General features: G+C 42.8%; 1 protein-coding gene across 5 annotated transcripts in view; it reads right to left on the reverse strand.

Moving 5' to 3' along the window:
- Positions 1-8,308, reverse strand: part of DUSP16 (dual specificity phosphatase 16) — an 86,040-nt gene extending 77,732 nt beyond the window's left edge. For all 5 annotated transcript variants that reach the window (XM_060112873.1, XM_060112875.1, XM_060112874.1 and 2 more), the window contains exons 1-2: positions 7,701-8,308; positions 905-1,029 (exon numbers count right to left, since the gene is read on the reverse strand). The gene's annotated coding sequence lies outside the window, so the exon portion shown is untranslated. The remainder of the gene's footprint in view (positions 1-904; positions 1,030-7,700) is intronic.
- Between the last annotated feature and the right edge of the window lie 2,718 nt (positions 8,309-11,026).

An 11,026-nucleotide genomic window follows, 5' to 3' on the forward strand; every position in this document is an offset into this window, starting at 1 on the left:
GTAAATAAAGTGAGCCTGATGCTTCAAGGAAAACAACTAACAATATCTGTTGCTGATGATAAAATTTGAGCTTTCAAGAAAAAATCAGAATTTTGGAAAACTTGAACTGCATACCAAAATCTTGACTGCTTCCCACTTCCTCAAGACTTTTTGGATGAGATTCATGGTCATATTAATGAATGTGATTTGCTAAATATTGTGTAATCAAATGTGTCAACAGTTGAAAGATCTGTAGAACTCAGTCAACTGTTATTTTTCAGATGACCAATGTATGATGTTATAAAATCACAGACAGGTCAAAGATCCATCCAAAGTGCAAGGTGGACCAATAGATTTTTACATTACAGAGTACAAAAAATTCATTGATAAGGTTTCAGATTCAACGCTGCAACTAACCCTTAAGAATCTACCACTTGCTGAGTTTTGATATATCAAAGAATGTTCACAATTATATGAAAAAGACACTAAAATACCCCACCCCTTTGCTTCTCTGTATCTGTGTATAGCAGGGGTTTCTTCATGTATTCAAACAAAGCAACATGTCACAACAGACAATATAAAAGCAGTTATGAAAATCCAGTTATCTTCTATGTAGCAATGCATTAGACAGAGTCTCACTCCATTTTTTGTTTTGGAATACCTTTTTCATTAAAATATGTTATTTATGTTAACCTTTCATGTGTTTGTTACTTTTAAGTGAATAAGTATTTTAAACATTTCTCAGTTTTAATTTCTAATATGCTAAATATTGACAGATATAGTCCACATAAACAAAAGATCTTTGGGGTTCCAGTAATTTTTAAGAATGCAAAAGTGTCCTGACACTAAAATGTAAGAAAACCTCTGGTTTTTAACACCACAAAAAAGAGTGCTTTTAAGTATGTGTACATAACAGAATGGGCACCTGAGAATGAGTCAGAAGGTCTCGGCTCCAGGTCCGCTGCCACTTCTTACTTGCTTTGGGATCTGGATAAATTAGTCTCTCTTAAGGTCTTAGTTTCCTCATCTGTGAAACAGGTAATTCATGTCCTGTTCAGAGGATAAAAGACAAAATACGTGAAAACAACTTACAAATTACAGGTATACTATTATTATAAGATCTCAGAGTTAAGAGTTTTAATCTTGTGATCATATTTCTACAAAATTATCCCTATTAAAATTTTTTTTTTTTTTTTTTACTAAATGCAGAACTTACAGAAAATGCACAAGGGAGAGTTTTTGATTGGTCAGTTCGGTCAAACGTCCAACCACATAATTTTACTGTATCAAATTTCGTCCTGTACAGTTATGATTGGTAATGTGTGTTAACTATTATGTATATTTCCAAATACACACAAAAGTACAGGAAATAGTAACAAACCCCAATGTACCCTCAACAATTATCAAAAATTTGTCAAGATTGTTTCATTTCCCACTTGTGTGTGTTTGTGCCTATCCTGAAGTTTTTAAAAACAAATAATAGGCATCATTTCATTTTGCCTGGAAATACTTCTATATGTATCTTTAACAGATGAGAATTTTTTTAACATAACCATAATACCATTAATATAGATAAAAACTTCATAGTTATAATTCTTAAGTATCATCTAATACACACTCCATGTTCTAATTTCCTGATCGTCTCCAAAAAAGTCTGTTAGTTTTTAGTTGTCTTGTAGCATCAAAATATCATTCTTATCAGTTAATTTACAAGTGAATACAAGATTATCAGCTAAAGCTGAGAAGGCAGAAGAAATAATACCATGCTTTATATACCATGTACAGTTTATAAAACAAAGTCAAGAACTATTTTTCCTGAGAAATGTGCTTCTCCTCCAAGAAAACAACAAAAATAACGACAGAAACCCACTACAAAATAGGCCAGACTGGGGACACTTGAGTATTCTGAGAAGTGACCAGAAGAGGACATAGCTCAGCTGCTCAGGAAGGGAAGAAATTGTAAGAAGCCACCACCTGCCATTTCAGAAAAGATGAGGTCAGGTCAGCCCCAGGGTCAGGCAGGCTGGAGGTGAGGTCAGGGTCCAGGTCCCAGAGTGAGCATAAAGCTTAAACAAGCCGGGAGCCCAAGGCTGGAAGGCAACCCCCTGCAGGCTTCAACTCAACGCTCAAAAATCAGTACTCTAAGCTAGAGAGAGAATGCAACCACTATCAAAAGTAACTATTTGTGAGAATTCAATTTACTCAGCAAACATTTGTCAAAAGTGAACTCAACTAGGCACTATCCTAAGATATGAGTTATATTTTTTGGTCATTTATACAGTTAAACAATAAGCAGTATATATGTCTCTACACATGACTTTCCCTATTAACTTTAAGGGGAAGAATGGAGATATTTAATATTAATTACCTTGCCATATACCATTACAATTTATATTTATATTTTTCTGTAAACTGCAGTTTAGCCCACCTGTCACCCAGACATTAAAACAAATTTGATTTCTACTGTCCTTCCCACATATGTTTGAAGAGTACACACCACATTAGCTTTGATCACACACATCACAGACCCCTAGCATTTATCACTACAATTAATTCTTTTCTAAATGGAGTATCTAGTTTAGCAGGAAATCAAGGAAATGTTAAAGAATCTCCCACTTCCTATGAAAATTGTTTTATTTTCCATAGGCTTATTCCAAGCGTGTCAGAATGTATTGTAGATGAAAACTGGTTAGGTGCATATAGAAAAATTTTCAAGATGTGGTTCTACAGGCACATACACTTAATATTAATCCTTTTTGAAAATCCTTTACTGCAGTTCCACCTATATATTTTTTTAAGTTTAAAACTACAGAAAGAATGGAGAATGAGAGAACACATTTCTTAAAAAATGCTTGAGAAGTACTTCATAAATGTGTCCAAAAACATGAAAGAGTCACTAAGAAATTTTTAGCTGACACTACAAAGGACATCTTGTCAACAACAACAGTAAAACCTGGCAGTCAGACAGCTACAGAGTCCAGACTTCCCCATTTCAGAACTGACACTTTTGTATCAGGTCTACTACTTGCAGAAAAACAGTAAAAATCCTAAGTTTAAAATAATATTTCCGGTGAGACCACTAACTCCCCTATCAATCAGTAAGGAGAATGATTAACCACACAGAGCGGCAACACAGCCCAAATTTACCATCAGATTCCTGCACCATGTGGATGAGGCCTGGAGGGGGTGTCACCCTTGACCCCATTTTCTGGTAACTGAGCTGAAGCGCTTACTTGTAGTTTCTGTACATCTTTTGTTTTGTGCGCTCTCATACAAGGTACCATCAAAACAAACTGTCCTGGGAGTTTAGCTTCACTTTATAGCACTATTGTGATTATCGTTCTTAATGGAGAATCTTACCTAAGTATACAGCCCGATACATACAACTCTAAGTAAACTGTAAAGAATGACCTTAACCTCGCTCTAAAAACATGAGGTTCTTAGCAAATCACAGCAGAAGAATTGCATACAAATTGTTAACAAGGAGTTAAAAACTCAAAGCGTGCATGCTTCAATCTACAAAATATTACGTAGGTTTCTTTTTAAAAAATTGGTTAAAGATGAAGTCAATTAACGTGTAGACATCTATTCAAATTGGTTTGGACTGCAAATAGATAATAAAAAGTTAAATCATTAACATTATTCACCAGGATATCACAGGCAAAGTAGGTTATTCACAGAATAAGTGGGGCTATAAAGAGCACTGTATAATTTCCTCTACTCTGTTCATTACTATCTTCACAAGACATCGCTCTCTGACATCAGATTTTCCATGTACTGTTTACTTGTTTACTGCCCTTCTGTCTTCTCCCACTAGAATGTAAATTCCATAAGGGCAGAAACCTTATCTTATTTTCCACTCTATTCCAGGTTCGGAGAACAGTGTCTAGCACACAGCAGAGGTTCCAAACAAATCTGCTGAATGAAGGGATGGATGGATGGACGGCCTCTCCCTTTCACCTCCCCTACTTCCTTTCCTCCATACTCCTGTTAACCATCCTTTGAGGCCAGGGTCAAACTCTACTATCCCTAGGAAGATTAGGTCCCCAATCCTCCAGTCTCTTTCTCCTTCATACCGTGAATTTGGCACTTCCCAGCTGTCTGATAATTGTTTATCCTTGCGTATGTATATAGCTCCTTTAGAATTCTCATAAGCCTCATTTTGGGCAGGGACCCGTGCCCCCTAACTTTTGGTATCCACCTCAGGATGTGTAAAGAGTACACCACTGATAAATGTTCTGTTTGACTCATTCATATCTGTAGTCAATCCAGAAATCAATTTCGTTAAGAGTTTCAACTTTTTATAACATAGCCCTCCCTTTCCAGTAACTCAACTGAAATTGCAGGGGGTCCCCCTCTATTTTGTAAATTTATTTTTGTCAATTTCAAGCTTTACATTCTCACATACACAACTATAGCTGCTCACAGTGCACTTTTCCATCCCCCTCCCCCAAGATTAATTTTTGTATGTAATTAAAAAAAACCCTGTGACTTTTTGGTGATACCTACAATGAGGTATCTAACCCCAATCAAGACGGAGGTAAAGTTTCATCACTCTCTTCCTGTTGCTGAGGTATTAGAGGGAATTTTTTCTTTTTATGCCTTTTTCCTTTCATGTCAAGATGTATCCCATTTCCTTCTTCCCTGATCACAGCCCTGGCAAGCTTTTATTATTTCTTTGTACCTGTCCTTGGTAATCTGCCTCAGATCCTCCTTTTTGAGCCACTCCTGTTTCCTTCAGTCATTTATTTGATTACATTTCAAACTTCTCAGTCAGTTTGTGTATGAGACTGGCATCTATTCTTAAAGCCTGAGCCTGCTTCTTTAAATCTGGCCAAGCTTTATGAACCCTATATCCTTTCACAAAGCCAACCAACCCTTGGTCATCTGGGCTAAATGAAATGTACAAAAATATCAGATTATCCACAACACAACATAATCAGAAAAAATTTGACATCTGGTTTTGGAATATATCATATGTGGCTTTGGGCAAGATTTACTTTCTTAATTATATTTTTGCTTATGCCACCGTTAGAAACATTTTCTTTTATGATGGTGGATACCTGTCTTGGTTTTAAATTTTGACACAGTTAATTTTCTTTAAAAAAGCCAATCAAACATCAACTGTGGTTTTTCCTATGAAGCCTTTTTAGCTAGTTTTTTCAATCTGTTGAAAACTGTCATAAAATCTGGTTTCTGTTTCCCCTGATTTATTTCTTCCCTGTTCTTGGGCTTGCTGATCCAACTCAGCTTACCCTATATTAATTTACTTCTTTAATTTAAAGTACCATTTGCTTGAGAATGCAAAGCATTATAAAAACATTACACGTCTAATGAAATTTTCAGTCCAAATAACACTGGATAGAAAACTCCGTTTGTTTGTTTGGTTTTTTTTTTTTTTTTGATACTCCAGGAGAAGTTGGGTTTCTAGGATATATTACACTGGTAATGCTAGCAAATTATATTTAGCAGGCTATTACGATTGGCTGAAAAATAGAAAAACATTAATTTTGAACAGCTATGTAAGTCAGCTTCATCAATATATAATCCCATAGGCCAAAAACTCCACAGAATTAAATTCCCAATACAGGCATTTATAGAAAAGAGCATCAAAACAAACTCACACATCAACCCTGGCCCTTCTCCTGACCCCAGCCTAAACTCTGCACCAATCTCAGACTTGATCTCAGCCTCACTGCCACAAATGGGTTTCTAATGTTTAAGAAAAAGGAAAAGAACTAGGTTAACAGGATCTTCTCTTTTGCCCCCTTTTCAGTTACTGCCATTAAGCTTTTGGTCAAAGAGATCCTTAATCCTCAATTTTACATGACCGTTTCCACTTTACAGCTCTTCAATTATTTTACATTCAAATGTGCATTTATAGCGCTTGAACCTATTTTTTTTCATGTTATTCACCATACTACCAGCAGAATTAAGAATAAACTCATTTGTACTTCTCCCCCACCCCGCCATGTAGAACTTTGATAAGTACAAGTTATTTTACCTAAATGCCAACTTTTGCGCTGGTGTCTTTTAGGTGAAGTTTCTACATAAGATGTTACATGTTAACCCCCCAAAAGCTTTTTAACAACAAGCTTTCACACAGTCATCAAACTCAGTTAAATTCCAGAACTTTACTTAAAAAACAAACCAAAAAACTTTCACAGAGGCTAGTCACATTTTGACTAAAATCCCCATTCAAAGCCCCAAATTTTTAGTTTTTTAATTTACCTTCTCCAGGCTGCTGCCTTCACCAAACAGAATTCCACAAGCCTCAATTAACTACGGCCTCCCCAGCTGTTTATCCAATACACATGATTCTCAAGCAAAGGTAAATAATTCACAAGTGACTAATTCAATTGGTAAGAATTCTTTTCTTCTTTTAAACATTTACCTCGACTTCAAAAATCTCTTTTCAGAACAGTATAAATCCTTTGAGGAAACAGTTGTCACCTATGTGCACTCATAAGATGAGTGGCTTAAAGAGGCATTTTTCTGACCGTCTAAGTTCCCCAAATACTAGTCATAAGGTCTTTCATGGATGGTAAATTACACACACACACACACACACACACACACACACACACACACACACACACACACACACACACACACACACACACACACACACACACACACCGGAAGGAAAGGAAAGAAACATACCTGGTCATTTTCTAAACAGGTTTGATAGGTTTGGTTCCCTCGTAAGAGCAGAGTATTTACTTACAATCTTTTAAAGCAGAAGTGGCAGCCAGAGCACTGGGTAAATAAAAACTTCAGAGAGGTTTAAAAACCCTGCATCTTAACTCACTTCCCCCTGATTCAAGGGGACGGCACTGCAAACCCCAGGGCAAATGAGATTATGTAACAGGTTTTTCCTCTCCACTTTATTCATCACAGGCTGGTTGGAGGTGTGCTTTCTCCAAACGATCTGAGGCACCTGGGACTTGATTTAGGATCTCTGCAGCTGACGTTTGATACATTTCCTTAGGATTTTGCAGGACCCATTCATTTTAAGATATACTTGTATTTTCTCGAGTTAGTTACCGGGTTGCTGCTGTTGTCGTTTTAAGGAAATAAACCCAGCAGCACCTGAAAACTTCAGTTTTGCACCAATATCTTCCTCCTCTGTGTTTCATTCCGTGAAACTACACATGATAACACAGACCTTCGGTCGTCTCCCTGGGCTTTTTCCTTTCTCACGTTTTTACGACTGGTGTAAATAAAGAAGTCACTGGCGCACCGGGCCGGGCCCCCAACACCGGGCCTCAGGGGTCCCAGGAGGAAAAGCGAGTTGACTGAAGAAAGCAACCCCGTCACCACCCCGGTGGCCGCGCGGCTTACGCCAAAGGCGAGCTGGGTATAATGGGAACCGTCAGGCCGGGGCCCCACTTGGCAGGCGTGTTGTGTAACAGTCGCGCCTGGAAGTGAGCAGCTTCGCCCGCGAAGGGACCGCGTCGGCGGCGGCTCCTGGCGGCGAGACCCGGCCGCCCGGCCCGAGGCCCCCGCCCCCCGCGCCGCCCCCCCGCCGGGCCCCCCCGCCCCCGCTTCCCACGCGCGCGGCGCTCCGGCCCGCGGTCGACCCCCACCCCGCCCTGGACCCCGGGCCCAGCCGCCGGGAGGGCAGCGCCGGCGGGGCGCGCGGACGAGCGTCCACGCTACCGGCGCGGCGGGAGCCCGGCCCCGCGCCCTCCCACCCCGCAGTCCGCGCGGCCACTTACTTTCGGGGCCGCCGACCTCCCAGCTCCCTGGGGTGGGGGAACGAAAGTCGTCACGGCGTCTCCCCGCGGGGCCCCCTCGCCTCCCGGACCCGCGAGGCGCCGCGACGGAGCCGGGAGGGCGGCTGCGCTCCCGCTCGCGTCCGTCCCGTCGCGCTCTCCTCCTCCTCTTCTTTTCGCTATATTATCTTCTCCTGCTCGGAGGGGCGGGGGGGGGGCGGGAGGCTCGGGACGCGCGGAGCCGTTTGCAACTTTCCTTCGCTCTTTCTCTCAAACCCCCCACCCCCGATCAGCCTTGAAAAAACACTGTCGAAAGGGGCGAGGAACCTGGGAGGTGGAGGTGGCGGCGGGGACGCGGAGGGGGTTGGGAGAGGTGATGGTGGTCGTTTGAAAACTGCTCAGAGCCCCCCAAACAGGGATACCCAGAAAGAGGGGGAAAGGCGGGGGGCTGGGGGGTGGGGGGTTGGGGGGAAAGAGAAAGAGTCGCTGGTCAGGAAACTTCAAGCGCGGATGAGGTCATTGGTTTAAAAATAAAGAGATGGCGTCACTTGAAACCAATCCCAGTGAATGAACTCAGCGGAGCCCCGGGGAAAGGAGGAGACAGGCGAGGGCAGGGCGGTGGGCGCCGGGCGGGGCCGTGCGCCCGCCGGAGCTCGGAGCGCGGCTCGGCGCCTGGTCGCGGCCGCTCGGGGAGGGGTCGGGTCCCGTTCCGTTCCGGGGCCCGGCGGCTCCGGGACAGGTTCCGCGGGCGCCGTTGGGAGGAGCCGGGCGGCCCGGGGAGGCGGCCCCGCGGCCTCCTCCTTCTGCGCCCGCGCGCCTGCCTGCCGCCCCCGGGGCCCCTGATCCCCGACCCTCGGCCCCCGGGGCCGGGGCTCGGCCGCGCGCCTTCAGTGCTGCGCCCCAACAGGTATTTCAGGGTGTCCCCCCCCGCCCTTCGGCGCCCCAGCGAGGCGCAGAGCCTTTTCCGCCTCCTTGGGCTGTTTCCAGCTGCCTCCCCAGCGTGAAGAAACGCCAACAATGATTTGAGAGCATTACAATCGCTCTTTAAAAAGTGACGAATCTAAAACGCAGGGCGCTGCCGTCTCTTAGGAAAGAGAAGCTACAGGTACTTTAAGAAAAAAATCACACTCAGGTGGTCAAGCGCTCAGCTCCCTCTGTGTGTTTGTTGTTGAAAACCCTCATCTGAATGCTCCTAGCATTCATTACTTTACTGTGCTTACATTTACTTATTATTTGTAAATGTAATGAGCACGAACAGGCTAAAATGCTCTTCACAGGTATGTTCTGTATAGGGCAGCACAGACCAGAGGTTCACCGCCTCTTGCGAAGTGCAAGAGCAAGACCCCATTGATTTAACTTCACACACTTCGCGCATTTTTTATTTGGATTAATTAAAATAGCTTTGTTTTGAAACTACGTTACACACTTTGGGAAACTAGAGACCCGAGGTGGTGACAAACCAGGACTTGGAATCACTGAACAGGACAATCGGAGCTTTATTCTAGTGTGCTTTGAGCATTTGAGCATGAAGCTGCTTCTACTGAGAAGTACTCACGTGGATATCACATAACAAAGATGTGATTAATGACGGAAAAGCACACTGCGAGCGGACTGCCCCATGAGCCAGAATTTGTGTGTAGGAATAGTAGCTCCTAAAATATTCCATTTACAATGTACTGGGTTTGGGACATTGGTCCCTAAAGGCCAATCTTTGTTGGGGAATGTCCGTTTGGACACTGCCTGGGGCTTTCTGTTGTTGTTCTGTTTTTGTTTTTGATTGGTAAAAGAACTGAGAAGCAGGTTTGGAGTTCATCTAACGAAAGATGAAACGTCTCCATACTCCTTTTCTGCCTTTAAATCCTGCAGCTTAAGTGCATTCGTTATTATAATCATTTAAGGTTAGTATTAGGGTAAGCCTCTAGGAACTTCCGGCCCATCTTTTACAGGAGGAAAAGGAGCCCATCTGGAGAGGGGGAGAGCGCTGAGCACTCAAGGCAGTAAAAGAAGCCTGAAGGCCAGGGATGCGGAGCCGACTTTCTGCCTCTGCCTTTGACCTCTTTAAGACTTCTGCAGAGGGGAAGCAATCTCCCGCGACGCCCTGCCCTCTGGTGGCCGGGGGTTGTTGCTGCAGCTCCAATGGGATTACTGCCTATGGTCTTAAAGAAAACCTCTAGAAATCGACTGCCCATATAGACCTGCTGTTTCTAGAACGGTTTCAAAGGGGTAGTTGGAGATGATCTGCACCTCCAGTCTGACTAGCTGGAGGAGTTGGGATTTGGGGGAAGGAAGGAAAAGAGAGAGAATCCTTGTCCTGGAGGTGGAGAGCATGGATCTTGAAGACTTCTTCTTTAGCTGCTGCAGCTCCAGGCGCCTTATTCTGACACGTCTTGAAACCTCTCTCGACTTTCTTCATTTAAACAACAATGAAATTGGAGCGCCTTCCATGTATGTGGTGTTATAATAGCTATTATGGGAGCCTCCCAGTGCATATCATCTAACTAGGGAACGAGTCATGGATTAAAACTAATGAAAAACTAAATTAATGATTGAGTGGTATACGATATTGGTTAAAAGAGTCCAGCAGAGAAAAGGAGCGATGTCAGCTGGGGTGTGATAGTTAAGATCTAGTTTGGGGTAAGAGGGTTCAGCTGAGGGACGATTCTAGAGGGGAAATGGCAGGAGTGAAGACATGGAGATGGAACGCATAAGGGGTATTCAGGTAAGGGATGAGTAGACCCTTCTAACAGTAGTAGAAATTGGGGTGTAGCAATCAGGAATTAGGCTGAATTTGAGATTTACAGGCACACTGCAGAGGTACATGAACAGTAGGATACATAGCTTGTTAGTAGTCCAGCAAATAAATACTGAACAAGTTTACTTCACTAAAGGGTACATTCCTCCTTGTTCTACTAAAAGAGCTTCTGTATATGCCAACAACAAACAGGTGGGACCAAATGTAAAACAGTATCATTTATTGATACAGTTGCTCCAAAGAATATGAAGTATTTAGGTATAAATCTAACAAATCGTGTACAGGATCTGTATGCTGAAAATTATAAAATGCTGATTAAAGAAAAAAATTAAAGAAGACCTAAATAATTGGCTTGGAAGCCCCAATATAGTAAATATGTCAGTTCTTCCCAAGTCGATTTACAGACTTAACACAATTCCTATCAGTAATCCCAGCAAGGTTTTTTTGGTAGGCATAGGCCAGCTTAATCTAAAACTGCTTCCAGTATGTTTAAAAGATTGAGTGAGTGCTAGGTTCCCCAAAAGCAGACAAACAGCTCATGTATTTAGGGCGCCAGCAAAGCACGGGCTCCAAGGTC

This window comes from Mesoplodon densirostris, chromosome 11 (assembly GCF_025265405.1).
Source record: "Mesoplodon densirostris isolate mMesDen1 chromosome 11, mMesDen1 primary haplotype, whole genome shotgun sequence".
Taxonomy (NCBI): Eukaryota; Metazoa; Chordata; class Mammalia; order Artiodactyla; family Ziphiidae; genus Mesoplodon; species Mesoplodon densirostris.